The sequence below is a fragment of the Columba livia genome, chromosome 2 (genome assembly GCF_036013475.1).
Source record: "Columba livia isolate bColLiv1 breed racing homer chromosome 2, bColLiv1.pat.W.v2, whole genome shotgun sequence".
Taxonomy (NCBI): domain Eukaryota; kingdom Metazoa; phylum Chordata; class Aves; order Columbiformes; family Columbidae; genus Columba; species Columba livia.
Window position 1 is genome coordinate 130,399,664 of NC_088603.1, and position 25,550 is coordinate 130,425,213.

General features: G+C 34.2%; 1 long non-coding RNA gene across 1 annotated transcript in view; it reads right to left on the minus strand.

Moving 5' to 3' along the window:
- Positions 1-5,483: 5,483 nt before the first annotated feature.
- LOC110363798 (uncharacterized) overlaps positions 5,484-25,550 on the minus strand; it is a 46,248-nt gene continuing 26,181 nt past the window's right edge. The window contains exons 2-3 of the long non-coding RNA XR_002422132.2: positions 10,696-10,778; positions 5,484-8,671 (exon numbers count right to left, since the gene is read on the minus strand). This is a non-coding gene — a long non-coding RNA (uncharacterized LOC110363798). The remainder of the gene's footprint in view (positions 8,672-10,695; positions 10,779-25,550) is intronic.

The window sequence follows — 25,550 nt, forward strand, 5'->3', positions numbered from 1 at the left end:
GTTTTTGCACAGCAAGTAGTAAACTTCAGAACCTCCTGCCACAGGTTGTTGTGGTGGCAGAGAGATCTAGCACAAGCAAAAAGAGATTAAACAAATGCATGAATGACAAATCTGTGAGAAGGTGGTAAGATAGTGGCTAGGGACATACAACCAATACAGGAACTGTGGATGCTGGAGAACTCTGAGGGATATTCACTGCAGAGAGCAACAAGGTTTGTGGTCTCCACCTAAACAGGCTCTTGTATTGCCACTTCTGCAAATTAATACTTATTAAATTACTCAAAATTAACATGGGGCACTTCTTGCATTCTTAACTACTTGTTCTTGTATTTCATAACTGATAGGCGTGTCTGCTCTTGCCCAGTTTCAAAGTAAACAAACTTGTAATTCTTGTCTTTAACTGGACTTTGAACTCTTACAGATCTTTGACATTTCGCCTCCTTATCTGGGCCTTTTGGACCTTGCCTAAGCCTTGAGGCTTAGTTCTGATATGGAGACAATTCAAAAATTCAGGGAAAATGCAATATGGTCTCTCCATCCTTTCTCCTCAAGCCTCTTACATTTTGAAATTTGTCAGGAATCTAGTCTTCAGAGACATGGATAGTAGGCACAGAGATACAAATAGTAAAAGAGGGAGAACTTGTTATGCAAAGACACTCTCTGGTATCATACACAGCTTTTCCATAAATTTTAATTTTGAATGAGTTTCCAGACAAATGTTATTATGTACAAAAAATGTTATCATGGAGAAAAGAGAGAAAAATTCTGCATTTCCTCCTTTCCCCTACTTTTCATGTAATCTAATGTTAATTCTTTCACATCTTTATCTAATTTTAGAGTAAGTTTTCAATAGTTACCCATCACCTGCTAGGATCTGCAGTACTCAAGGAAATTTGGAGTGTAAGTTAGAGTACAAAGATATTATTGAAAACTCTTTATGCGTGCAAACAATCTGGCAAAAGAAAATGTTAAGACTTGGATTGATTTCATGTGAAAAGTAAGGAGTAGAAAGGAGGGCTGAGACAATGTCATTTTGGTAACATACCACAATACTATCATTACTTTGCACCCACCATTGAACTCTTTTTTCCCCCTGTTGGATATAACCAGCCTTGTGGTTGCATCATCTTGTAAGATGTAGAGAAACCTGCCACATGTGAAGAACCGTGTACCCAACTTGTCATTTAACTTCCTTCTGTGTCTTCCTACAGTCACCTTAATTTTCTGCTTCTTTTGAGTGTAAGGCCTGATCAGTCTTCAGAGGCACATGAAGTATTCCCAGACTATTTAGGTTGAGAATGTGTACAAATATTTGAAAGCATTTTGCATCAAAATCATCAATGAAAAAATTTGCCCCAGCACTAATTTCTGACAAACTCCTTTCAGCACAATACTTTTCCTTTTAGAACATCAATTTTCACTTTACAACTCCTGTACTAACTCCCATCCTTACCATCTTGAATAATTTTGAAAGTACCGCTGTACCAAAAGCTTTTCTGAAGTGAAGACAGATTAGATCTACTGCATTTCCCTTGTCTGGACAATCAGTAATCTTATCAAGAAAGCTATTGGGTTAGTCTGCATGATCTGCCTTTGGTGAATCCAAGATGCACTTTATCCGATTTTCCATCTACTTCCTTTCCTGGTTATTAATAGAAATTTACATTGGACATGATGTGCACTTCAGTTAGTTTCATAGTTAACTGTCTCACACCTTGAAGTACACCTAAGAACATATTTGCTGGGAAAGTGAATATACAGTGCATTTCTTTAACTATAATAAAGTATATCTTGAATATGACAGATGATTTGTGGCTTATTACATGCTAAGTTCCTGAAGTAATATGAAGCCTTAACATTACCATAAAATAGACAAATACATATGAATTTGAAATAAAACACTTTATTGTGTTAATGAAAGATTGATTGCTTGTGCATGTAAAGATCTCAAAATAAAGAATTGAATTGCTCACGGTTAACCTCATTATGTCTTTTGCCTATTTTGAAGGGCTTACTCATGCTTACTGCAACATTCTTTAATCAAAAAACTATATAGAAAAGTTTGTTTCTTTCTTTCAAATGGTTTTCTCATGGTTTTGGAAGTGAGGAGAGTGATTCAGGTACCAAAGCATAGTTGTTCTCTGACACTTCAGACCAGCAAGTGCTGGCTGGCCTCTAACAGCCATTCTGAAAGGCGGACAGACTCTTAGGTCTCATATTGTATCTACTAGGTTGTGGCATGCCTGAGGTGCCACAGTGAGCCCATATATTTAGCCGCTAGAATCACTGTACAAATTTGGCACATTCCAAATAAATTACATAGATTAAGAAAAAATACTATAATTAATACAATGCAGTCACACATACTGCTAATACTTGGTATACAAACTTTTAGAAAAGTCATTGCTCTAGGTCAAGTAATGGAAGTTGTAATATAAGTTGTTTATTTCTGAAAGATCTCATATTAATTTTTAACATCCTCTTAAAATGGGTGCTGAGAAACTCTGATCTGTTTGCAACGGGTAACACAATAACAATTGCACTTTACTATTATTATGGTATCACCCCAACAAAAAATAACAAGTTTTTTTTTTAAAGACGAATGTAAAATAAAATAAAAATTCCTAAAATCATGTCAGACTTGAAAAGCAAAGGACCTCCATTTGGGAAAAGCTGTATGTCACATCTGAATGATTCATTTTTGGCTATTAATAGCAAAGCCATCCATGTCAAACTCAATTGCCATTACAGGGTACAGAGTAGAAGGCATTGCAGTTCAGAATGAGTTCTGTGGTAGCTGCCTACTGGATAATTTTGGAAGAGAATGTATGTTTAATTTTATGCCTGTACTTTATCCCTTTATTATATGTAATGCTTACGTGCCCATTTCAAATAGCATTAAATTTCTCATCTAAAATCTTATTATTTTACATTGAGAGGCAAATATTGAGATGCTCTGAATAAATCTAACTTTCCTGAAATCAGAGGAGCTACATTCAGCTTAAAAATCCCACCTTTGATTTGGAAACAAGCAAACAAACAAACAAACAAAAAAAAAGAACATTATTTTTTCAGTCTCATTTATATTTGCAATATAATTAAAATAATTGCAAATAGGCTGTTCCATAATAAATTTGAAACTGATCAGTTATATGCATGATATCATAAAATTTTGAGTCTTTTTTTATTCCTTTCCCTTCCCTTCCCTTTGAAATATTCTCATTTGAAAAACACAATGTCCTTACTTCTAGCAAGAAACTAGACTTAATGTATTATTCTCTGATGTTTCTGTACTTGATTTTCCTGATGCCTAATGTTATAGAGTCCTCTGAATTGGTGTCAAAGGAAATTGCATGAAGTCAGTGTCCCCTAAAACTTAGCAAAGGTAGGAGAGAAACCATATGTGGCGTAATAAACTGCCATGCTCATCATTTTAGAGGTCCTGATTCTAAGAAAACAGCATTGGATCATTATGGAAATGGGTCAATATTGAAAACTGCAGTATATATATGCATATACTTGTGTATGCGTATATATACAGCCACACAGATTAGAAACAGTCAATTCTGTTGTGATAAGGGCTAGGTCTTTTTTGTATTTCTCTTACTATAGTAAAACTGCAGGTGTGGACCTAGTAAGCAGATGTGGAAAAAAGATTATAGTGGCTGGAGCAATTTTCATATGTAAGATTCCACTTTGTGTATAGGAAGAAACTGGACAGTGCAGCAATACATGAGCATTTCACTTCTTGCACATTGAAGAACACGGTATTAAAATATTAAAAGTAGATTATAAATAGCTTTTATAATAATTATAGTGATTCATAAAAGTGTCCTGATGAGTTAAGACACTGTAAGAATGATTAAAAAATATTAATAGCCTAACAGAAAATAGTGTTTTAAAAATCAACGAAAACTCTGAAGACATAGTTTTCATTGTTCCATTCTTTCTAGGCTGTTTATTTAGACTATGAGTCTGTAGAATCTTACAGTAATATTTAATTTTATATGAATATGTCTACTCTTTCCACATAAGAGTATTGATATGCTTAAGAACAAGCATGTACAATACCCAATAGTACGGATTGATGAGTAGGAATGACTGCTTGTGATGGATGGTGAAGTTAATGCATCCACAAAAATCTCTACGTTAAGTGTTTATTAAAGTTGATCTGTTGCAGTGGGGAGGACAGACTGAACAGCAAGACCTGCTGAAATGATAAATACAGCAATTAAGTAGGGATTTAGCTATTTGAGATACAAGAATATACTATGGAGTGATGGGTTCATAGAATATTTCAGAAAGGACTTCAAGAAGTATTTAGTCCACCTTTATGCTCAAAAATAGGGTCAGCTGTGAGATTGGAACAGGTTGTTCATGCCTCTATCCAGTCAGGTTTAGGCCTCCAAGGACAAAAACTGCTCAAACCCGTTCCAGTGCTTGACTGTACTCAGGTGGAAAAGTTTGCTTCATGTCCAGTTTAAACTTCTCCTGTTTCTGTTTATGCAGAATGTATGGTGGTTGTTTTTTGGTTTTGCTTTTTATGAAGATCACATGGTGTTTCAGTCTTCAGTGTTGCTTTCATTACTATCCTAAGGAATCAAAGATTCCAGGACATAGTCTGCCTTGTTTGAGCTTGAATAATACTGTTAGGAGGAACAGAGTGTTATTCTCCCTATATGTAATAATCATTACAATGCAGAACACCAGTTGAAATGAGTAAAAAAAAATCTCACTTTTTTTTTTTTTTTTCCTTGTATCCAGATGAGCAGCTTCTTTGTCCTAAACCTATCACCAAAAAGTGAAAACCGTTTCCTTCTTGTGGCTTTTCTGGGATGCTCTTTTGTCCTTAAATCTTGCAGACAGCCTTTAGTATGCCATGTTTATATTATTTATTATATTATTTATATTATTTATTATTAGAGTGAAAGAGTGGTGTCAACTATCCAGCTTTCATACTGCTCACGTTTTGGGTAATTTTATTTAAAAATAGCCATTGTTGGTACCATGGAGTGGTGTTGGAGTCTGCTAGGTGCTTTCTGGAGTGTATCTTCCAGTTGGATTTTATCCAAAACAATTTCAGTTCATGCTGTTTGAGAACACTTTATGATATGAATATAAGCATAGCAAGTAAGGACAATCAGGAAATTTGGCTCAAAACAATGTAATAAACTGTTAATGAAGATGCATCCATTGAGAATTGACTTAAAATAGAGGATTGAGGAGCTAAACCACAGAACAATAAAATATTCTGTATCTTCTTAATTTTGAAAAGGAAACCTTAGAGTATTCAAAGTAACAATTGAGAAATTTCTATATTATATTTTATTCTCTTACACCTTTGTACAAAAATATAATGTTGCAAGTCAAGAGATGGCTTGTAAATGTCTACAGACATACAGTATAGTGCAAACTTCATTGTGTTGTTTGTATTTTTGAAACAGATTATTTAGGGTTGCATGTCATGTAGAATTTGAGAGTAACTCACTTTCATTATCTTGACTCCAATTATAGCTGATTAAATAATTAACAACATATTAATTCATTGCATTTGTTCTCTTTTTAATAAAAGTTTATCAGTTATTTTAACAATGAGAATCAGAGCTCTCTGACAAACCCATAATTTAACTCTGCTTGTACAGACGTTCAATAGATATTTCCAAGACAGAAAGAGACAACTTTAAAATTCATATTCAAAAAATCTTTTGGCATTCACATGCACAATTATTTCATTGCTAGCTAAAGAGATTGCTGCAGCTGTACTGGCAGAACCTTACACAATTTTAATGTTATATGTTTTACAGAACAACTGACATGTTGTTCCTGACTACACCACAGAATGCATCAGAAATATATTATAGAAAGGAAGCTTAAGAAAGGATAAAGAAGAAAGATTCAGATTACTCTGACCTCTAGAAAATAGCTGCACCAAACAGAAAGGAAAATTATGTCTCTGAATGATAAAAAATATTTTGAACATTTTTCTTTCCAGTCATCTGAAAATGAGAAGGGAAAACTACCACATATTCTGTCTGTCCAGGAAGTCAATAATCCTATATGAATTCTACAGTATCTCAAAAAAAGTATTTGTTTAATTTAGTTATGTATCAGCTGAATTCAACTGAATATTTTTATTGAGTTTTCATTTGTTTCTAAGCAATCCTCGAGAATTTCTTAATACTATTTTTCCTTTCCATTTTTAAGAAAAGTAAAACCTTCAGCGGAAGCTAGTAAAATATCTTTGATTATTACCACCCTATTCCTTTCTTAGAAATATTATTCTACAGGATTAATTTTTATTTTGCTATGTTAATAAATGCAGTTAATTTTGTACCAGTAGGCACAGTCTTCCGAGTGAAGTATAATAGGATTACAAAGGTGTTCTTTTTTAAAACTTTCTCCTAGTCAGTCTTAGCTTCTTCGTCCTTATCTTTCTCCATTCTTAGCAGTCTCAAGTTCTCTGATGGGATATTTTCATAAATGCATGATCACTTAGAACTATAAGAAGCATGGCAAACTCTTCCCAAGAGAAAAATATTACTTTTAGGTATTTTAGATTTGGGTAGTTTTATATTATATATTGTAGTTTTCCTTCCTTCAGGGATTGATTTCTCAGTCACATCAGCACTGTTGGCTTATGAATAGTCCTGTAAGGAAAAATACTATGATGACACTTGGAAACAGTGTCCAATCATAAAAACTCCAGTCCAATCATAAAAACTCTGTATGTAAAACACTAATCAAAGATGTCCAACATATATTTCCTGGTTTTGTTTTGTTATTTCTATTAATAATATTGTTGTGATAAAAATAGGAAGTCTACTTCTTAAGGTTCGAATTGTGTAAACTATCCTTCCGTCCTTCGTCAATGTCATTGTGATGTCATAAAACCATCTCTTTAAGCAGGAAATCAAGAAAAACAGTGCATGAAGCACTTGAGGGAAAAAAGTAAATGGGTCAGATACTTAGCTACATCTGACCTATGGATGCAGTGAAGTCACTCTTTCAAAGCTTCATGTGACTTTCAAAGCTTCATGTGACTCTCTTGAAATTTGCTGCAATACAAGTTGCAAAGAAATAACTCTATCTTGTATTACATAAGTTAGATGTAAAGATTTCTGTGAAACCTCTTTATAGAGAAGGAAACAGTATAACACCCTCAGTTTCATTCCCAGCAGTCTTACCGGCAACAGTGAGGCATTTGATAAAGATGCAGCTAGGCCAATTCCATCTGTTTCATACTACTGAAGAATTGCCCGAAATTATCTCCTAACTATCTCTGGATTAAATTGTCCCAGTATTTTTAGATAGACATTTGAAATGAAGAGCAGGGCAAAATTAAAATGCAGAAAATATACAGACGGGGAGGGGGGGAGGGCAAAGCAACTTTATGACACTGTTCCTTATGACACTGTTTTCCTTCAGAAAAAAAAAAAAAACATCAGTTCTGGAAAGTATTGTTTAGGATGTATTTAATCTCTCATCAAGCTGGATGAAGTAGGAATTTCTTTTGATCCATAGGTTTTACATCAAGAATACACAGTCATTTTACATAACAGCATAGTATTTTTTATACAAGCATTCCAGAATCAGGTCCATAATTTCAATTTAAACTAAAAATTATCACTTAAAAAAAATCTGGTCTTGATGTCACAATTTAATATGACCATCAAGCTACTGTTAGATGATGCAGAATGAGTTCCCTACATTGTAAGAAGATAAACTTATAATCGTCTCATGCTCTGTGTTCTTTCCCTCTATAGTGTTCATTCTTATCTTTCTTGCTTTTAAACAATAGTATTCGTATATGCTGGCCATCTTTGCTACCACAAAACCCAGCCAACTAAGCAACCAACAAAAAAATATTTTACTTAAACATCGTGCGAACAGTACAGTACAGTATTCAGTGTGTTTATCCACTTCACCACATCAAGTCTTTACATCATGTGTTCCTTAGGGCAGATTCTTTGTTTAGCACACTTAAATATTCTAAAATCAGTACTCTGGAGAAATAAAAATAGCTAAATGTGAAGAAAATAAATTATGTGTTTACTTCAGTATTTTGAAATGGGATGTATTTAGCATCATAGATCTAGAGAGTTTAACTTCTTCTTTAATGGAGACCTTTTGAAAGAGTTTGGAGACGATGCCAAAAAAAAATAAAATAGAGATGAAATAAGAAAAAGGAAGAACAATCAGCTGGGAAAAAAAAAATCCAGTTGTATATTTCATTTAGGGAAAAAAGGGGAGCACTAAAGAATGTATATTTCTTTCTACTCAAAAGAGATCATGGTCTGTGATGAACGAAAACAAGTTAAAACTAGTGGCTAACATCAACCTTGTGCTAGAATGCAAGTGTAAAAGTACTAGAACGTGTTAGAATGCAAAGAACCATCTAGACAAAAGAATCATATTTAGCTTGTTTACGTGTCAAATAATGTTTTTCTCAAATACATTTCTATGAAGACTAAATAAAGTACCAAATGCATTTCTAAAGTTATAGATGTATTATTAATGTTTTGCTGTTAAATGTAGTAAAATACTAAGCCTCACAGTGGAACGTACATGCTAGCAACTAATCTGAAGACATTCACATACTCTGCCAAGCCTCAGCTACTTTTTTACTATACTGTCTCCTCCTTCAACTTGAAGGCTTGAAGGAACTGAAGTCCTGAAAAAAAAAAAAAAAAAAGTGTATTATCAATACCAAGAGACGTAGGTTCATCCAAAGTAATCATACAGGTGCTAGATTCAGAAACTTGAGGAGAACGGAGTCAAGTCTTACCTAGACTGTAGCACTTATTTCAGGATTAACAGCTCTGTGCTTAAGGGGTGGTCAGTTTTCTATTGCCCCATATCTAGTGAGCAGCTCTGCAACCATCAATGGAGAGAATCACTAGCAATGGCAGTTCCTTAGACTGTTAGCTCACTGGGAAAGCAATTCGGTCCAGCTATATAATCACTGATGCCTCTTCTGCCTTAATTAGCTCTTTTAATGATGATCCAACAGTGTTCTCAAACTTGCAAGTCTTGTTATTATTACTCATAGCAAGATGGAGAGGTTTGTAGTTATTAGTTACTACCTCTCATGTTCCAAAAAAAACATGAAGTCCTGTTGAAGTGAAAGTCTCTTAGCAAGGTATTTCCCAAGCTCTGCAAAAGTCTTACATAGTGTAACTCTAAAGACACCGTCTGCAAAATGAAAGCCCGGTGAATCACAGGCAACCTATATGCTAATCACGCATTTTTTGTCTTTTCTGGCCACCCTCTCTGGGGGGGTGGCACCGGCCTACCCTGTTCTGCCCTGCCACATGCCATAAGGACCCCCATAGTCTGTGGGTGGGAGCCCCATAATCTAAGGGAGCCCTGACACTGCTAATGGCCTGACTGAAAGTTCAGATAGGGGCTGAGGGGGGCCGGACTGGACTGAAATGTGGACCTGGATCGTGGGCAGGGTGAGAGAGGACCCAGCAACAGGCAGGGTTGGCTCTAGTGTTTAGTCTTGGCATGAACATTGCTGAAGAGGAAAGTTTCTGACTGCTAGAAAGCCATATAAACTACTTATATGATAAACCTTGTTTCACTAACAAAGAAGTGAAGCACAGCAAAACTTCCATAACAATTTGTTAACAGAGGTCTTGTGCAGCCTGAAATCTTGTAATAAAAAGGGGACTGCCAATATAATTTTTTAGCTTAAGTGCTTGCAATTATCACTAAGAATGCTGGTTGTAGTCTAAATACTTACAAATAATCATTATTGGTTCAGGAAGATTTAAAAAGTAGGTATCGTTTTTTAAAGGTTGATTTTTTTTGGCTTGGAGCAAAAGGCACAGTGATGTGTGTCCTTATTCACAAGTTGAAAATGAGCAGTTTACTTGTCAGTTTAATCTAAAGAACTCTAAAGTTTCCTTCAATAAATACTTACGTTTTCATCACTTCTGATTTCTGCTATACCATTTTTCAGCCTAATCTGTTAATTAAAACTGTCTTTAAGATAAATAGTTTGGGGAATCCCCAGACTGCATTTTTAGGATTTAAAAAATCCTAAAAAAAAAAAAACAAACCATGCAGAAAGATTTTTGCCATCATAATTTTAGACAGTGTAAAAGCATAAGAGATGCTGAAATAAACCCTCAGCTAAACTAGTTGATGCAAAACATAAGATGGCCACAATCTTGAAGAATGTTGCCAATGCAAAAAAGTAGTCTGAACTTCACTTTCAAAAAAGTTATGTTATTTACATAATAATAATTTTGCATAATATTAATTATTCTCACTCAATTTGCTACCACCTCCTGCAGTGCAAAAATTATGCAGATATATCCAGTTTCTATTGTCAGTTTTCTGTGTCTTTCTTAAAAAGACAACTCAAATCTGTTGTTGGTTTTGATCCAGAGCTGAACATCAGTGAAGATTATCATAGCTGCAGTTCTCTAGAACTGGATAACCACAGTACAAATAGTCGTGCAATATTTCTCTCACATTTGGATCAATCACTTGCAAGGACAGTTTTTTTCGAGCATCCCTTACTTTCTCCTGATAGCTTTACTCTGGAAATCAATGCTGTCAAGTTTTCACCTTACAACACATAACATCAACAACAAAGACATCCCAAGGGCATTAATGTTGCTATAGAAGTATTCAATGTGAAATCAGCAAATGTATCTTGGAAAGATGTAAAGCACTCGGACTCACATGTTCTTCATTGTCTTTTCTCTCAAACCTCCTGATCTCTGCCTCGCAACACTGTAGAAGAGGCTCAAATGTGATGTGGTATCCTGGAGGCAGAAAAAGCAGAAGACATATGGATAGCACAGGTAGTGCCAGTTTCCCCATGTGCTCACTCCAGATCTATACCATCTCCAAATAAGGAAGCCTATGGGAAATTTTTTTCTCTAAATATGATCACTTCTTTTGGGTTAGATGCTGTTCCCTATGCCACTTAAAATGCTACAGCTGATTTCTCTTAACTTGGTTTATTTTCCCAGAGTTGATTTATTGACATGTTCAAGCTCTTATAGTTGTCATAACTTGACAAACCCCAGAGCCTTCACTCAAAACAACACTCTAGTGTAGTAATAAATGGTCATGTGTTGGAGAGCTGAGTTGTTGTTTGTTTTTTTTTGGTTTTTTTTTTGGTTTGGTTTGGTTGTTTGGTTGGTTTTTATGCAGGTCATAGAAATAGTTGCTTTATTCTGTTGAAGACTTAGAACTTCTAGACTCTATTCTCCACATAGTCCGTGGAGAGCATTTTGCGGGAAATCTGAAGCAAGTAGCTTAAATGCCTAACAGGAAGTTTAGAAGTATCTCAAAAATATACTTTTAGTACAAGAAGAAATTTAATTATTTTTGTACCTGTTATTAAATTGAAATTTTGGGGAAAAAAAAATGAAATGGGGCAAAATCCTCTCTATTTACTAGTTCTGTAATTTTACTAAATGTAGTACTTTGAAAAGCAGTGATAGTGTGGTATGTTCATGGACAATTTCTGTAACTCCAAAGCAAGATGCTACCTCACGTTAAAAATCTCTCTGTTCCTTGAAGTGATCTCATATATTCCTGTATTACAGAATGATTGTCAGAGAATAATAAATGTATATTCTGCCATTAGTTTTCTTCAGTGAATTCCTCCTACTTCTTTTGTTATTTCCGACAACTGTATGAACTAGTTTCAGCAATTACAAGTAATATGTGGAATAAACAAGAAAAAATGCATGAGGGAGGTATTTTTTCTAGGGCTGGAGGGAAACAAACAAACAAACAAACAAAAAAAAAAAAAAAAACACCAACCACCACATGATAAAAACCAACCTCCTGGTAAAATGTTATTATTTAGATAATATTGGATGTTTCTTATTTTGTGATCTACTATAGCTTTGTCTAAAATTACCTTTTTTCTTTTTTTTTTTTCTTTTTGGTCAAAAATTGACCTGTTCTGTTTCATATATGAAAGGTGCACATTAAAAGAATATGAACTAGCAAATATCTTTACTGAAGCACTGTTGGCAGCCAAGATCACTGACAACTTCCTGGCTGTGATTCATAATCTATATTGGTGCCTTTGAGACAGCAAGCTATTGATTTTTCCCAGTCTATAATCCAAGACCATATACACAGCTTGTTAGACATCTGTGGGAATATAAACTGAGTTTTGATACAATTTAGGGAGCTTCTGTTAGTTGGCCACTTAGTTTTTTTGTCTTTGAGAAAATCTTTACACATCTGTGTAATCTTGAAGAGATTTTTAACAGATAGTTCAATAGATCTTGGGTTGTTTCTTTGTTTTTTTTGTTGGGTATTTTGTCATTTGTTGGGGTTTTTTTTCACTTTTTATTTTTTTTTTTGTGAACTGCTTCCCTGGGTGAAACTCATATGAAGCAAATTTCAAGGGGGTAATAATAATAAAACATAGGGAGCTCTTTCAAATGTTATTATAGCTTTTCTCTTCTCTTTATTTCCCTTGATTTTATCAAGCATAATTTGGAAATGGCCCTGGTTTTTTACATTTAATATATTGCCCATTTTACTTGCCCTTCCCAGGAAAATTTTCCTGTCTTTACTTTAATATGCATGGTACATATGCACAAATAACATTCAAAGAACAATTGTTAGGTGAAATGCATTATCTACAAAATAAAAACATTTAAGATTTAACATTTAACATTTAAAAACATTTAAGTGTATTAAAAATCTCCCCAAAAATATACAAAGCTAAAAATATATTTCTTGGGTTCAAGCCGCTGCACACAATCTCTGATTTATTAAAGTGACTACACTTAGTGTTAATTTTCTGTCTTCTTAGAGTTAGCTTACGCTAAGGAAAAGAAGGAGGCTAATCCAGTGTGAAGCTGATGTGTGTCAGAAATGTCATAAGGAATAGCCTTAATATACACTCTTTTAAATATTATTTAATATTTCATAGAAACATGGAATGGTCTGGGTTGGAAGGAACCTTAAAGGTTGTCTGGTTCCAATACCCCTGCCATGGGCAGGGAGATCTGCCACTAGACCAGGTTGCTCAAAACCCCGTCCAACCTGGCTTTGAACACTTCCAGGGATGGGGCATCCACAGCTTCTCTGGGCAATCTGTTGCAGTGTCCCAATACTTTGATATTGAAGAATTTCTTAGTTATATCTAATCTAAATCTAACCTCTTTCACTTTAAAACTATTACACCTTGTCCTATCACTGCATGTCCTCGTAAAAACTCCTTCTGCAGCTCTCTTGTAGGTATGCCCTATAGTACTGCAAGGCTGCAATAAGGTCTCCCCAGAGCCCTCTCTTCTCCAGGAATATTTAAGTCCAATAATACTTTAAGACCTACCATGTAAGGACAAAATAACTCTGAAGAGCTTTCAGACAACAAAAAGTTCTCTGTGCATGTCATCACATTGCATGTTAGTCTGGAAGATCAGGAAAATATTTACTCTAAGTCTCCAAAATCAAAATAAGCCATTCTTGACTCTATGTGGGGTATAATTTAGCTAAACTTGGATGATCCAGAAACCATACAGCCAGAACTAGGTAACTGTTAATTTACTTTCATATGATAGATAAATTTTCTTAAAACGATAAGGAGAAAATCAAATAAATGTATAAATTAGCAAAAATATATGTTGAAAAACTGAACCAGTTTTCATAAGTAGTACAGAAAACCATGATATAAAACACATTCTCATTGGCATAGGCTGCCCCTAAATGGAATCTTGCAAATGACGACCTCAAATCTATATTTTAATTTTTTTTTCTGTATTTTAAACATTTTTTGCTAGCTTATTTATCTATAACTTAATTGTTTTCCAGGAAAATAAATTAAGTCCTGAATTCTTCATATGTTCATACTTTTTCTCAACCTGAAGGTCATTAATAGATCAATTGGATTAGTATCATGTTTTAAGTTAAGCAAAAGACAATGATATTGCAAGGTCATAGACAATAGAATGTGCAACAAGTTAGAAATCTAGAATAATGAGCAGAGTATGTAAAAAGAGTTTACTAATTTTGTTACAATCTAGATGAAATAACATAGTGCCTACTGTTCATAACACTTTACAGTCAGATTTAAGCTGAATTATGTACAGAAAATCCTTAAATAAGGCCCTCAAAAAATTAAAGCAGGTTTTTTCTCTATTCTGTGCTTAGTTGTTGTTTGGGATAATCTTATTCCTTCCTGTCTTTACCTTTCCTACTTTCTTATACACCTGCTGGGAGCTGGTAAAGAGAAAGAAGACGATTTGTGTGGACTGTGCCACATCATTTCAGCAATATGAGAAGCAGATCATCCTTGCTTGTATAACAAGAAGGTAAAGGAAAAGGAGAGTGAGCATACAGTGTGGCCATGAGCACTTTAGAAATGCATGTGATGATAAAAGTGATAGAGTAGGAGATGGAGTGTTGTTATCAATAGCAGATAATACAGTTTTACTAAACAAACTGCTGTCCTTGGAGTAAGTAGTTTGAAATTGTTCTACCTACATACAGGTACATAGTTCAGCAAAGGTTCATCTCATTCAAGCTCAGACACATTTTAAAAAGTGGTTACATAATGAAGAGAAATGTCACTGCTTAGTGCATGTCTCTCTAGATCTGTACACTTACAGAAAGGCTGGAGACAAATGCTTCTTAGTTATAATTTTCCAGCTGGAATGTTACATACTCAACTATACAAAAGATACAGAAATTGCAGACTGACCTGTTAGTTACCCTTTCCTATCTTCTAAATTCAATATTGTAACAAAGGCTCTTTTCCCAATGTAAGAGTATGATTATATTCAAGCCATACTGTGTTAGGGACAAGTACTTCCATCTTTCCTCTCTTATTGCTCAGCAAAACTTACACTCGCCCTTCACTCAACCCACTTTCACCAGCTGCCTACTACAATAGTCACAAGCTATCCTTTAATGAACATTGTATGGTAAAAAATAAATTCAGCCTTTGAGAGTTCATTTGCGTATTTGGTTATAGGGAACGATAAGAACATGTTAACCAAAATGCACACACTGTTCTTTCGTCTAGAGACAAACTCTACTGAGTGTAAGTGTCCCCACTCAGGATATTCTAAAAGGTCTTTCTTTCCTTTAAATGAGGATACCAATTTACACACAGAAAGGACTCCAATGGCTATATCACATCATTGTAGGCTTCAATTATGCAGGCTTTTCAAGACGCCATACTCTCATTTTGTTTTTTGGTAGCTTATAGTTCAAGGCTGCCTTTGTTCTCAGATAAAGTAAGGGAGTAAGTTCTACAGTAATAAACAGTAAGTTATAATTCTTCTTATTTTTATGACCTAGGATCTGGAAATCAGCACAGGGCACAAACTGGGCAAAATGCACTCTATATAGGGTTGCAATGTGTTGTAAATCTCATGATGTATATCCCAGTGTATGATTATCAATTAGATGTGCGAATGGTTGAGATGAAAGACTTGCTATTTGGAAGCCCTTTTTTCAAGAGAAGTCCTGAGGGCCAACTGCGTTGCTATATGTGCAATTCTATGAAGCAGGAAGAGGGAAAGCAATGATGACCACCAGAGCTGACAAAGAGAGAAGGGTATACCTTTTTCCTGTTATGTGAGAGAGTAACTAAGTCTAGAAACTCAACTTTCTATTCGTTTAATTGAGAATAATACCCTGTCCTCCAAGGTGGCTGAAAAGCAGGGAATCCTCCCAAAGCAAACACTGAAGGGGAGTTTGAATGCTGTGAAGGCCTCCATGATTTGACAGAATTAGCAAATGACATATAAGTAAATATTTTGAATTGGACAGCTTTTTATACATCAAAAATAAGAGCATCAGTTCCTGAAATTGTCACCCATTAATTGTATAAATATGGAGAACTTTAAATATTTACTATATATAGCTGAAAACCTACTTCAGAATGCCATTTAGCAGCCCATTATATAGAAAGACAAATTCAGTGAGACTTCATCACTTTTTCTGTGAGAAAACAGGTGTTTCTTAATTTTTTAGATACCTTCAGAACCTCTGGATTCACTGGATTTAAATTAGATCAACTAACATCGCGGAACCTCCAATTCATTAAATCACTGCTTCTAGAATAGCATTTGTGTTATGTACAGATGAAAAAAAGTGCAAGAGAAAACCTGAGAATGGCGATATATTTTGTTTGATATTTTCATACCATCAATTACAAAACTAACTTCTGGAGCTCAGTCATCTCTGCTTTAAGGATAGATTATTATTGCTCTTTAAACTGCTTTATTTTTCCTCAGAAAAATGTATAGTGTATTCTTGCCTCAAATACAGAGAACAACAGAGGGAATACTTGCAGAGTCCACAGGGCTAAATTAGAGACCATGGATTCCTAGATAAGTAACTATCTTCATGAAACATTAGAATATTTCTGTGAGCAATTATGAAGATTACCATTTAATTTGAAGCATATTAGAACCCATATTATAGTGCATTTCCAGTTTTTTAAGACTTCTTTTGTTTTCCTAGTAACTCCCAGAACTCCCATTCACTTCAAATAGTAGCTGCAGGTGCTGAAATCTATTGGAAAGGTCCATACTGATTTGAAATTTTGCAGTGGTCTTTTTCTCACACACATGCTCGCACATGTTCTTCTTTACCCATCTCTGGTTTTCCCTCCGTCTGCCCAAGATTAAGACCAATCTCAGCAGACATGGATACTCATATAGGGGAGGTATGAAAGTTACAAAGAAGAATTAAATGAAGACGTGAAAAATAAAAGGGAAAAAAAGGTAATATTCTCATACCTTTCTCCCTCCCCAGCCCCGTTTGTTTTTGGTTTGGTTTTTTGTTGTTGTTGTTGTTGTTGTTGTGTTGTTTTTTTTTTTCCTCCCAGATTTTTATTTTAAATAAAATGCAGCCTTATAACAAAAAGGTAGATTTCTTAGGAAATTAATTGAGACTCAGGGTACATGCAGATGAGTGAATTCTTTTAGAAGCATGTCTAATGCATTTTTACAAGGGTCGTTGTGTTTTACAATGTGATCAAAAAAAAAAAAAAAAAGAAAAAAGAAACTAAATCACATTTTTACTAGACTTGAAATAAAAATAGGCAATTGGAAATGCATTGTAAACAGTATTATTTGAACTCAGCTTGCATTAAGATAGAAACAGCTTTTAAGCAGACTGTTACATAAAGGTCCAGTATTTCTGAGATTTTATGAGAGTAATCTAATGCATTGGTCAGACAAGGTTAAGAATGATGCCCTTGCAGTCTCCATAGATGCAATGATAGCATTTGATGTGAATAAAAAGACTACACTTTCTGGGTGTTGGTGAAACTGAACTGCAGAGACATCTATTTGGAGATTTGAGAATGAGCTTCAATATTCTTCACAAAAATAAAATACTATAATAATAAAATATCCACAGTCTTTTAAAATCTTTTTTCCTGAGTTTTGTATTTATGCTTTGTTGTCCATCTTTTCCTCCTTTCTCCACATTAGTTTTCAAACACTTCCTGAGGCTTTTAGAAATGTTGTAAACTTACTGTATCATTACTGATGCACACAAGCAGGAACATAAATGAATACTGTGTGTGGATGATATTCTTCTTTTTATAACCCATCCTGATATTTCAATCCAGGCTATTACACTGTTCATAAATCAGTTTGGGATCCTCTCTGGCTTTAAAAGTAATTATAATAAATCCAAAGATATGTTTATGTATAGGAGGCCAATTGAACCCTTTGCTTTTCAGTTTCCATTTAAATTGGTCTCCAGAGGTCTTACCTCAGGTTATTTATTCCTTTTTCTTTAGATCTGCTGTACAGATTTAATCTTGCTTCTCTGCTTTGTAAAATTCAATAGATGCTGTACAGGTGGTTTTTGTTCTTTCCTTTCTATTTTTTTTTTTTTTTTTAATTAAACAGGGGAAAGAGATATCAGTAATTAAAAACAAAATGTATTTTATACTTTTTCTCTGATAATAAATACACTTAAGAAGAAACTGTGAACACTGGCTTCAGAAATATTTCCAGGTGCCTTGAAAGCAATTGCTCAACTCGTTTACTTATTCTAATACAGCATAAACAATGTGTTAGTCTGCTCTGCAGTTTTTCCATTTGCCTTACTGTTAAGTATAATTCAACCTCTAAGTCTTTCTTTCTGCATCTTTCTGACTGATTAAATTCTCATACAGGAGTCATATCAAGGTAAGCTGGCATGTCAGTAGGTGTGGATCAGAGCAACAAAACTGCATGGCTGGAAAGCTTTGTCTGATCACACAGACTTCTGATTGCACAAAGTTATTCTTCCAGAAATGTAGCAAATGCCAGAGCATCTTGAAAGAGGTCAGCTGAGAAAGAAAATGCAAATGTTAACAACAACCTGTTAAAAGCAATGTAAGAAATAAGGGAATTTGTTTCATGAAACCTATACCTGAGAAACACCATTCCACAGCTTTTTATTTCACCTACTTAATTTAATGTCCCTTCATTTTCTAAATAGATAACGGTGAGCCACATAAACAATTCAAATCTGTAAGTAAAAATTCCCTTTTCAAGTATAATAAACCATCAAATAAATATCAAATATTTCAAAACCTTTACATTGTTTTTGTAGTTGAAATATATAACTTCTCCTTTATAATAAAGATAAAATATAGTCTTTCATATGCTTTGATTCTGAAATAATTTCCACTGTGAGAAACCCTACTTCAACAGTTTGGTATTTACAGAAATGGGCATACGAGGAGGGAAATTTATGAGGAACAGTGTTGTGCTGAACTTGCTATGCATTGACTGGTTATGTCCAAGAGCTGCCAGAATTTGCAATCCCAGAAGAAAGAAGAGAGCAGAGAACAAGAGGGATAGGAGAGGAGAGGAGAGGAGAGGAGAGGAGAGGAGAGGAGAGGAGAGGAGAGGAGAGGAGAGGAGAGGAGAGGAGAGGAGAGGAGAGGAGAGGAGAGGAGAGGAGAGGAGAGGAGAATTTTGTAAAAGATGCTATTTTTTTTCCCTAAGGAAGTTGACATATGTAATTAATCAGAGGAGTCCAGAGGCTGTAGCTCTAAAAACATTGCAAGTTATCGCCAGAATAAGAAAGAAATTTTCAAATAGTGTTCTTGAAAGTGGGAGCTTTTCTAGAGATTAAGACTGTAGAATTAAGAAATACTGGACAGTAATGAAAGCTGAACCAGAAAACCAAACTAGAAAAAAAAAAGGGCCCAACGTGCAAGGACAAGATAAGCCAGTAAGTTTATGAGCTTTAATTTAATCTCTCACCAAAAAGATTCAAGTTTCCTCTCTTTAAATTGAAGAGAATGTTTGTCCTGGTTTTGTTTGTTTGTTTGTTTGTTTTGGGGTGGTTTTGTTATTGTTTTTTTTAATTATTATTTTTTATTTATTTTCTGTTTTTAATAGTACAGCCCTAGAGTTTGGACATCCTCTGGAACATTCATTTGTAAGAGGGTGGAACACCTACTCTAGGCTCTGATCAGCTCACTGTCATCTCATGCTGTGCCTTACCATTTTTAAATTACCTAACATTTTTTGGAGGATTGATACCTATTTGCTACTAAAAAAGATACTAAAACAAGTGACCCAAATGCTTTTTCACTCATTCAGATTAGTCCCAAATGAACCTGGCTTGCTTTCAAGACAGTCTTTCCTGACAATGTATTGCACAAACGCATCATAAATGTAAATTCCAAATATAAAAAAATGAAAATCTTCAAAATGAAAATAATCTCAGTTTTCTAGATTCTTTTAAATTTCTTTGTCTTTCTCTTTTTTTTTTTGAGATATTAGTTATATTTCTATTTAACTCTAAACAGCTATGTTTTTGAATGTCAGCTGACTATATGTATTTATCAGCTCATCCGATACTCAAGAATTTCCATAGTCTTATACAGAACTACTCATGAAAAATATAGATTGAGATCTCTGTGTTTGTATATGCACTATAATTGATGCCTTCTGAACCAGGTTAAAATCCACACAAACCCTTACTTGGAGTTGCATCTGCCTTCGTGAAATTAGACTGGTATTGGTGGTATGTGTTTTGTTTTGTTGTGTATTAGTTTTTTGGGTTTTTTTTTAACAAAGAAAATAATTTCTCATCCATTTATTTCCAATTGACTGACATCTTCCTCTGTATCACCTCTAATGGAATGAGCTCTTCATAATCTTGAAATTAAATTGAGACCTGGAAACTTACTTTAGTAATGTTTATTTCTTTAAAAACACACTTTTACACAGATGAAACTATTGACATTTTGCTGGGAATAAACATTGTCTCTGTAGACATAGACTGTAGGATCCTGAGCCTATTAGGTTCTGAGATGACACTTAGTTTCAAGTGTTGATTTTTACTTCAGGACTACTTATGAGGTATACTCTCCTGTCTGTCATGGACACATAGATTTTGGAAACATTTAGTGTGCTATCTGTAAGGTTCTCTCTGAGGCTTTCTTTCTATTTTTCTTCTGATGATCCCTGGATATGCAAATCATGAGGCCCTGCTGGATTTACAAACTTTATTTGGGGAGGAAGGATATGAGTTTAGCAGTGTTTTCCTGTTGAATATATAAGTAGAGATTCAAAAATTTCATTGAACTATCTACATTGTTGCACAACCATTTGGATGGGAAACAGGATTTTTTGTGGATAATATTCACTTTTGGATGTAATTTAAAAGCTCTCTGAATGTCTGAACATATAGGATCTAGAAATATTAGCAGGTGCTTCTCAATGTCCTTGGTGCTCTTTCAAATAGTTTCTACATAATATCTGTGTATGAACCTATATATATATACAAATATTAATATGTATGTTTGAGTTCATTTTGTTTGGTTGTTTTTTTTCGGTTTGGTTTTGGTTCATTTTGTTCTTTTTGTTTTGGGTTGGTTTTTGTTGTGGGTTGTTTCTGGTCCTTTGTTTTTGGGTGGTTTTGTTTTGGTTTTGGGGTTTTTTACCATGATGCTGATACTCAGTAAAAGGGGAAAAAAAATAACCAACTCATCCTAAGATCAATGACAATCTTGTCATTGATTTTTCTACACAAATACATTGAGTTCTCAAGTATCCAGCTCTGGTCTCAGTTCCAGACACAGTTCCAGACTCTAATTCTTGTGGAATTGCATTATACCTGGTCTTACATAAATCCAAATAATAGTGGTTTTGAATAAGCCTGTTTTAATATGAATAATGGAGATAGTATGCCACTGCAGAGTGACAGAGTGACATTCACCAACCTCATTTTCATTATTTTCATACTTATCTTTGGAACTTTTATTGGTATGCAACTTTTTATTACACTACTGCCAACTGCAAAAGACATTGCAGTGAAGTAGACTCAAAAACTTTCTGAAAAATGAAGCAACATCACATAGCTGTATGATAATAGAGTTATGCACATGAATTCTATGAAAACGAGCATGCTTTTTTAAGTTAGTTTTTATTTTCTTAGACTTTTTGAAAGTACATTTTAGAACTCTCTACTGAAGAGATTAATTAGATTCTATAATCTCATATTCTGTTGGGGTTATATCCCATTATTGAACTGTCCTAAAATACAGGGTAGCATTTTAAAGGTATTGACTTGCATCCCTACCATGTCTTAAGCTGTAAGGTCTAGAAAACTGAAGGGGTGTTTTCCATGTCTTTCTGTGTAGTTCTGTTCTTTATTTGATAGTACGTAGGCCATTATGTAAGGCAAAGGGAGGACATTATTGAGACACACACATAATGAATGATAAGGAACAAAGTTGGATAATGTTATTTATCCTCATTTAGAACTTAAGAGCAGAGAAGTAGCATCTGACATAAAAAGTGCAATTAAACAATCAAAGAAAAAATATTTTTATGTAATTCTTAACCTTTGGAACTCATTCCAAAAGATATCTGACTCCTGATTTCAGTACGATTCAGAGGAGGGATATGTTTCTATGATATATTTTTTTATAAATTAAAAATATTAAGAGTGAATAAACAAATGAGAAATTGTGAAAATCAATAAGGAAAAGAATGGTGAAAATAAGTCAGAAATTCAAGAGTAAATGTGGACTTAGTGGTATAAAATTTAAATAGGGAAAATTAGGAAACAAATGTATTAAGAGGTGTGATTTACCTTAAAAATTATTTCCTCAGAAATACTCATTACTGAAAATACACCTGAGGGAATGTTTATCCACTTACTATAAACCTGAACCTTGATCTTGCAGTATGCTGAGGTTTGCTTTTTGGGCTGTGTGCTTTAATTGTTTTGGCTCAGCACCATGCTGAATTGTAACCCTGGCCTTTAACTGCTAAGAGGATATAACTCTAGTAAACAGCACAACATATCCATGGCAACCTACAGTTTTAGTTCTAACTTTTCAAAACACAAAAAGGTAATTATTTTTTTTTTCTTTATATTTTTATATTCCTATGCCTCGTAATAGCAGTGATGACCTCCTGGCTGGGCATTTCCAAGCTATTAATGACAGGCTGAGTTATGCGACCTTGACTTCACCTGCAGCCATTAACTTTTCTATCTAGTCATTAACTGCTGAGAAATGTCCTCCCTTTTGGTCATTATTTCTTATATATGCATTTCTTAAATAGGAATTTTCTGTAACAATTACATATCAAAGTAATTTTATATTTTTTTGTTAATAAGTACTATCGTTGTGTTCAAGGCACGGAGATCCTTTGACATCTAGCAGCTTGCACATCATTTAAGTTTCTGAGGAAGAGGTCATCATTTATGCAGAGGCAAATGGGAGACAAAGGGCTTAAAACATCACATTTTACATGGGAGGAAAAAGCCTTGCATCGTTTGAGTTAAATCTATGAAGCATATTCAGAAATGCTGAGAATTCATTTTTAGATCAGGCATTTAGATGTACAATGTATGCCACAATACCAGCTAGAAAACCCTTAGCGTTAATAGTAAAGGTGACCTCTAAGTTATCCCTCCTGACTACCGGATCTTTAGACAAAATGGTTAGTAATTTCACTGGGATTAATTTGCCAGCATTTTACAGACCCTTATCTTATTTTCAGGAACTCATAGAGGGATCAGAATCCACATGATATATTTCTCTTATCTGTCAGTGCAGCAGCATAAGATAAAAGAAGATTCTTATTGAATGGATATATTTTTCATTGTCCTTCATACCATAGATTAAATGGGTCTTGTATGATTTTTCTTTTCCTGATAGAGCAAGCCATACTTCTGCATAAATAACTTCTGTGTAATTTGAGAACTCTTATGAGGAGCTCAGTAATCATTTTTTTTTTTTTTTTTTAATGCTGTAATTAAAGGTCTTACCTGAATCAAAAACCAAATGTTGCTGGAGGGGAAAAGGGTTGTAGAGTTATTTTCGTGGGTGGGACTTAGTTGCCTGCATGAATGACAAATAATATCATCATATATGCCTGGAAATATCAGCAACAGAGGATTTGTTTAATTCGTTTGTTCTTGTAACTCAGATATATAGTTATACTTCTGTAAACAATGTACATTCAGTGAAGTGCTTAGCCCTTTGCATAGGAAATTTCTCTGACAACATCCTTGACTTAGCAGTCCTATGAAATGAAATATTTGTCTTCAGGAGATAAAATTTGTTGTTCTTTTTGCTGTTATTTTATTTAGGTGTCTAGTTTATTAGAACATACCATCCTAATTTTGTACAATAGAGGGAAAAAAAAACCACGGAGAGGTGAACAAGGCCAAAAGAACATAAACCAAAGAAGTAAACTCTGCAAATCTTGATAAATGCAACTCCACCAGCAAGTGACAATATAGGTGAAACATTTCTCTTTTAAACTTTTTCCCATTAGTTTTTTGACAGGAGTACACCAGTTCAGCTTTAATGAGATTCTAGTGTAAAAACTTCAGGGCTAAATAAAAGAAACAAATCAAAAGGACCGGATGATTGCCATTTAATGTGAAAGAATGAAAGTGCAAACAATCATTGTATGACATCTAGCTGTGCTAGTCACTGCAGAATGACAGGTAGAACAATTCAAAGTTACTGATCTAAAGATGGAATAACAGCTCATATGTTTGAAGTGCTCAGAAGATGAAGAAATAAAACAGACTCTGAGATAAGACATGGTTAAGCCTTTTAAATTCCATGCCTTATTGTCAGTATCATTTGAACGCTTTTGTACACATTTTTTTTTTCCCTCAGAAACTATTTTATCGAAGGAATTACTTTTAAGAGATGATTTTTATTATTATCCTTCAGGCTGAATGGTATGCTTTGTTTTTCAACAAGATGAGAAAAAATGTACACAATGAAAAGTATATTACTAGTTTGCTAAGCACCCATATTGTGTATACTCAGAAGTATCTATTCTTGAGGATATATTGTTAAACTGTGCATTTTAAGCAAGTTCAATAATTCACATGCTAATTTGCTCTACAGGTAGCCTGAATTTTTTAACATACAACACAACAAATTTCTTATTAAATTCTGTTTGTATTTTCCTTGTCTATACTTTTCTTGATATTATTTTAAGGCTCTAAGGAAAATCACCTATTCTTTCTTTCAGCAAGCCTTTTTATCAGTGAAATAACCTATTCTAGTTACTGCTGGAAACAATAATCTGTAATTGCTGCTTTCAGTCCTAATTTGGCCTGTCCCTAGTTTTTCATCTCAATCTAATCTAAACCTATTTGAGCAAATAAAATGATATTTACCTCATCCTCTGTTACAAGCTTTCAAGATTACAGGCTTCAGGAAAAATCAATACAAAATACCAGCTTAGCAGCAGGTTTGTGCTCAGAAAGAATGCTAACTTTTCTTTCCTGCGTTTTCTGACTCTCTACTCCCCTGGAGTGAAAGCAAACCTTAGACTATAAGGAACGAACAGGGAAAAAAGGAACACAAAAACCCCATCCTTCAATGATGTGTTTGGTTCATGGTTAGTAGCCACTTTTGAGCTTACAAGCTGAAGTGCAGTGCATGGTCAAGCTTCTAACCTTTAGCTTTTGCTTCCACACTACACATCTTACAGAGTTCACCAAAAGGAAGGATCTTGACCTCTTGGATGATTTTTCAGACTCAAATACCATCTCCATTTATTATTTATTTGCTTCAAGCAGTTGGGATTTGAGGTATCATCATACCTGACTGACTTATTTAAGAAAGTGGCCACCTCTCTGTGGGGAATCTCATGAGAATAAAATCCTATTACTTTCCAAAAAGATTACTTCATTTGTTGCCTGAAATAAGCTTTTGATGAAAACATTTGAATGTTGAATTTGTAAACAAACAAGAATTCTCAGCAGTGTTTTTTTTTTTTTTTTTTAATGCTGAAAAGGATGCCTGGTTGGTTTTTTATTGTAATTTTGCTTTATTCTGTTGGTTTTGGGCTTTTGACTAAGAAATCGACTAATACAGAAAGATGAGTCTTTGTAATAATTAAACTGTACCTATTAACCTTTCAAAATTATTTGTTCTCTCTCTTTTGTAACAAAACAGAAAAGTTCTTCGTTTTAAAACTTGTACTGGATTTTTATTTCATAGCGTTCCCACCTCCACTATGTGAATAGTCTCTGATTTGGAAAATTATGAGGAGTTATTTGGTCTCTCTTTAGACCCTATAGGATCATAATCATATAAT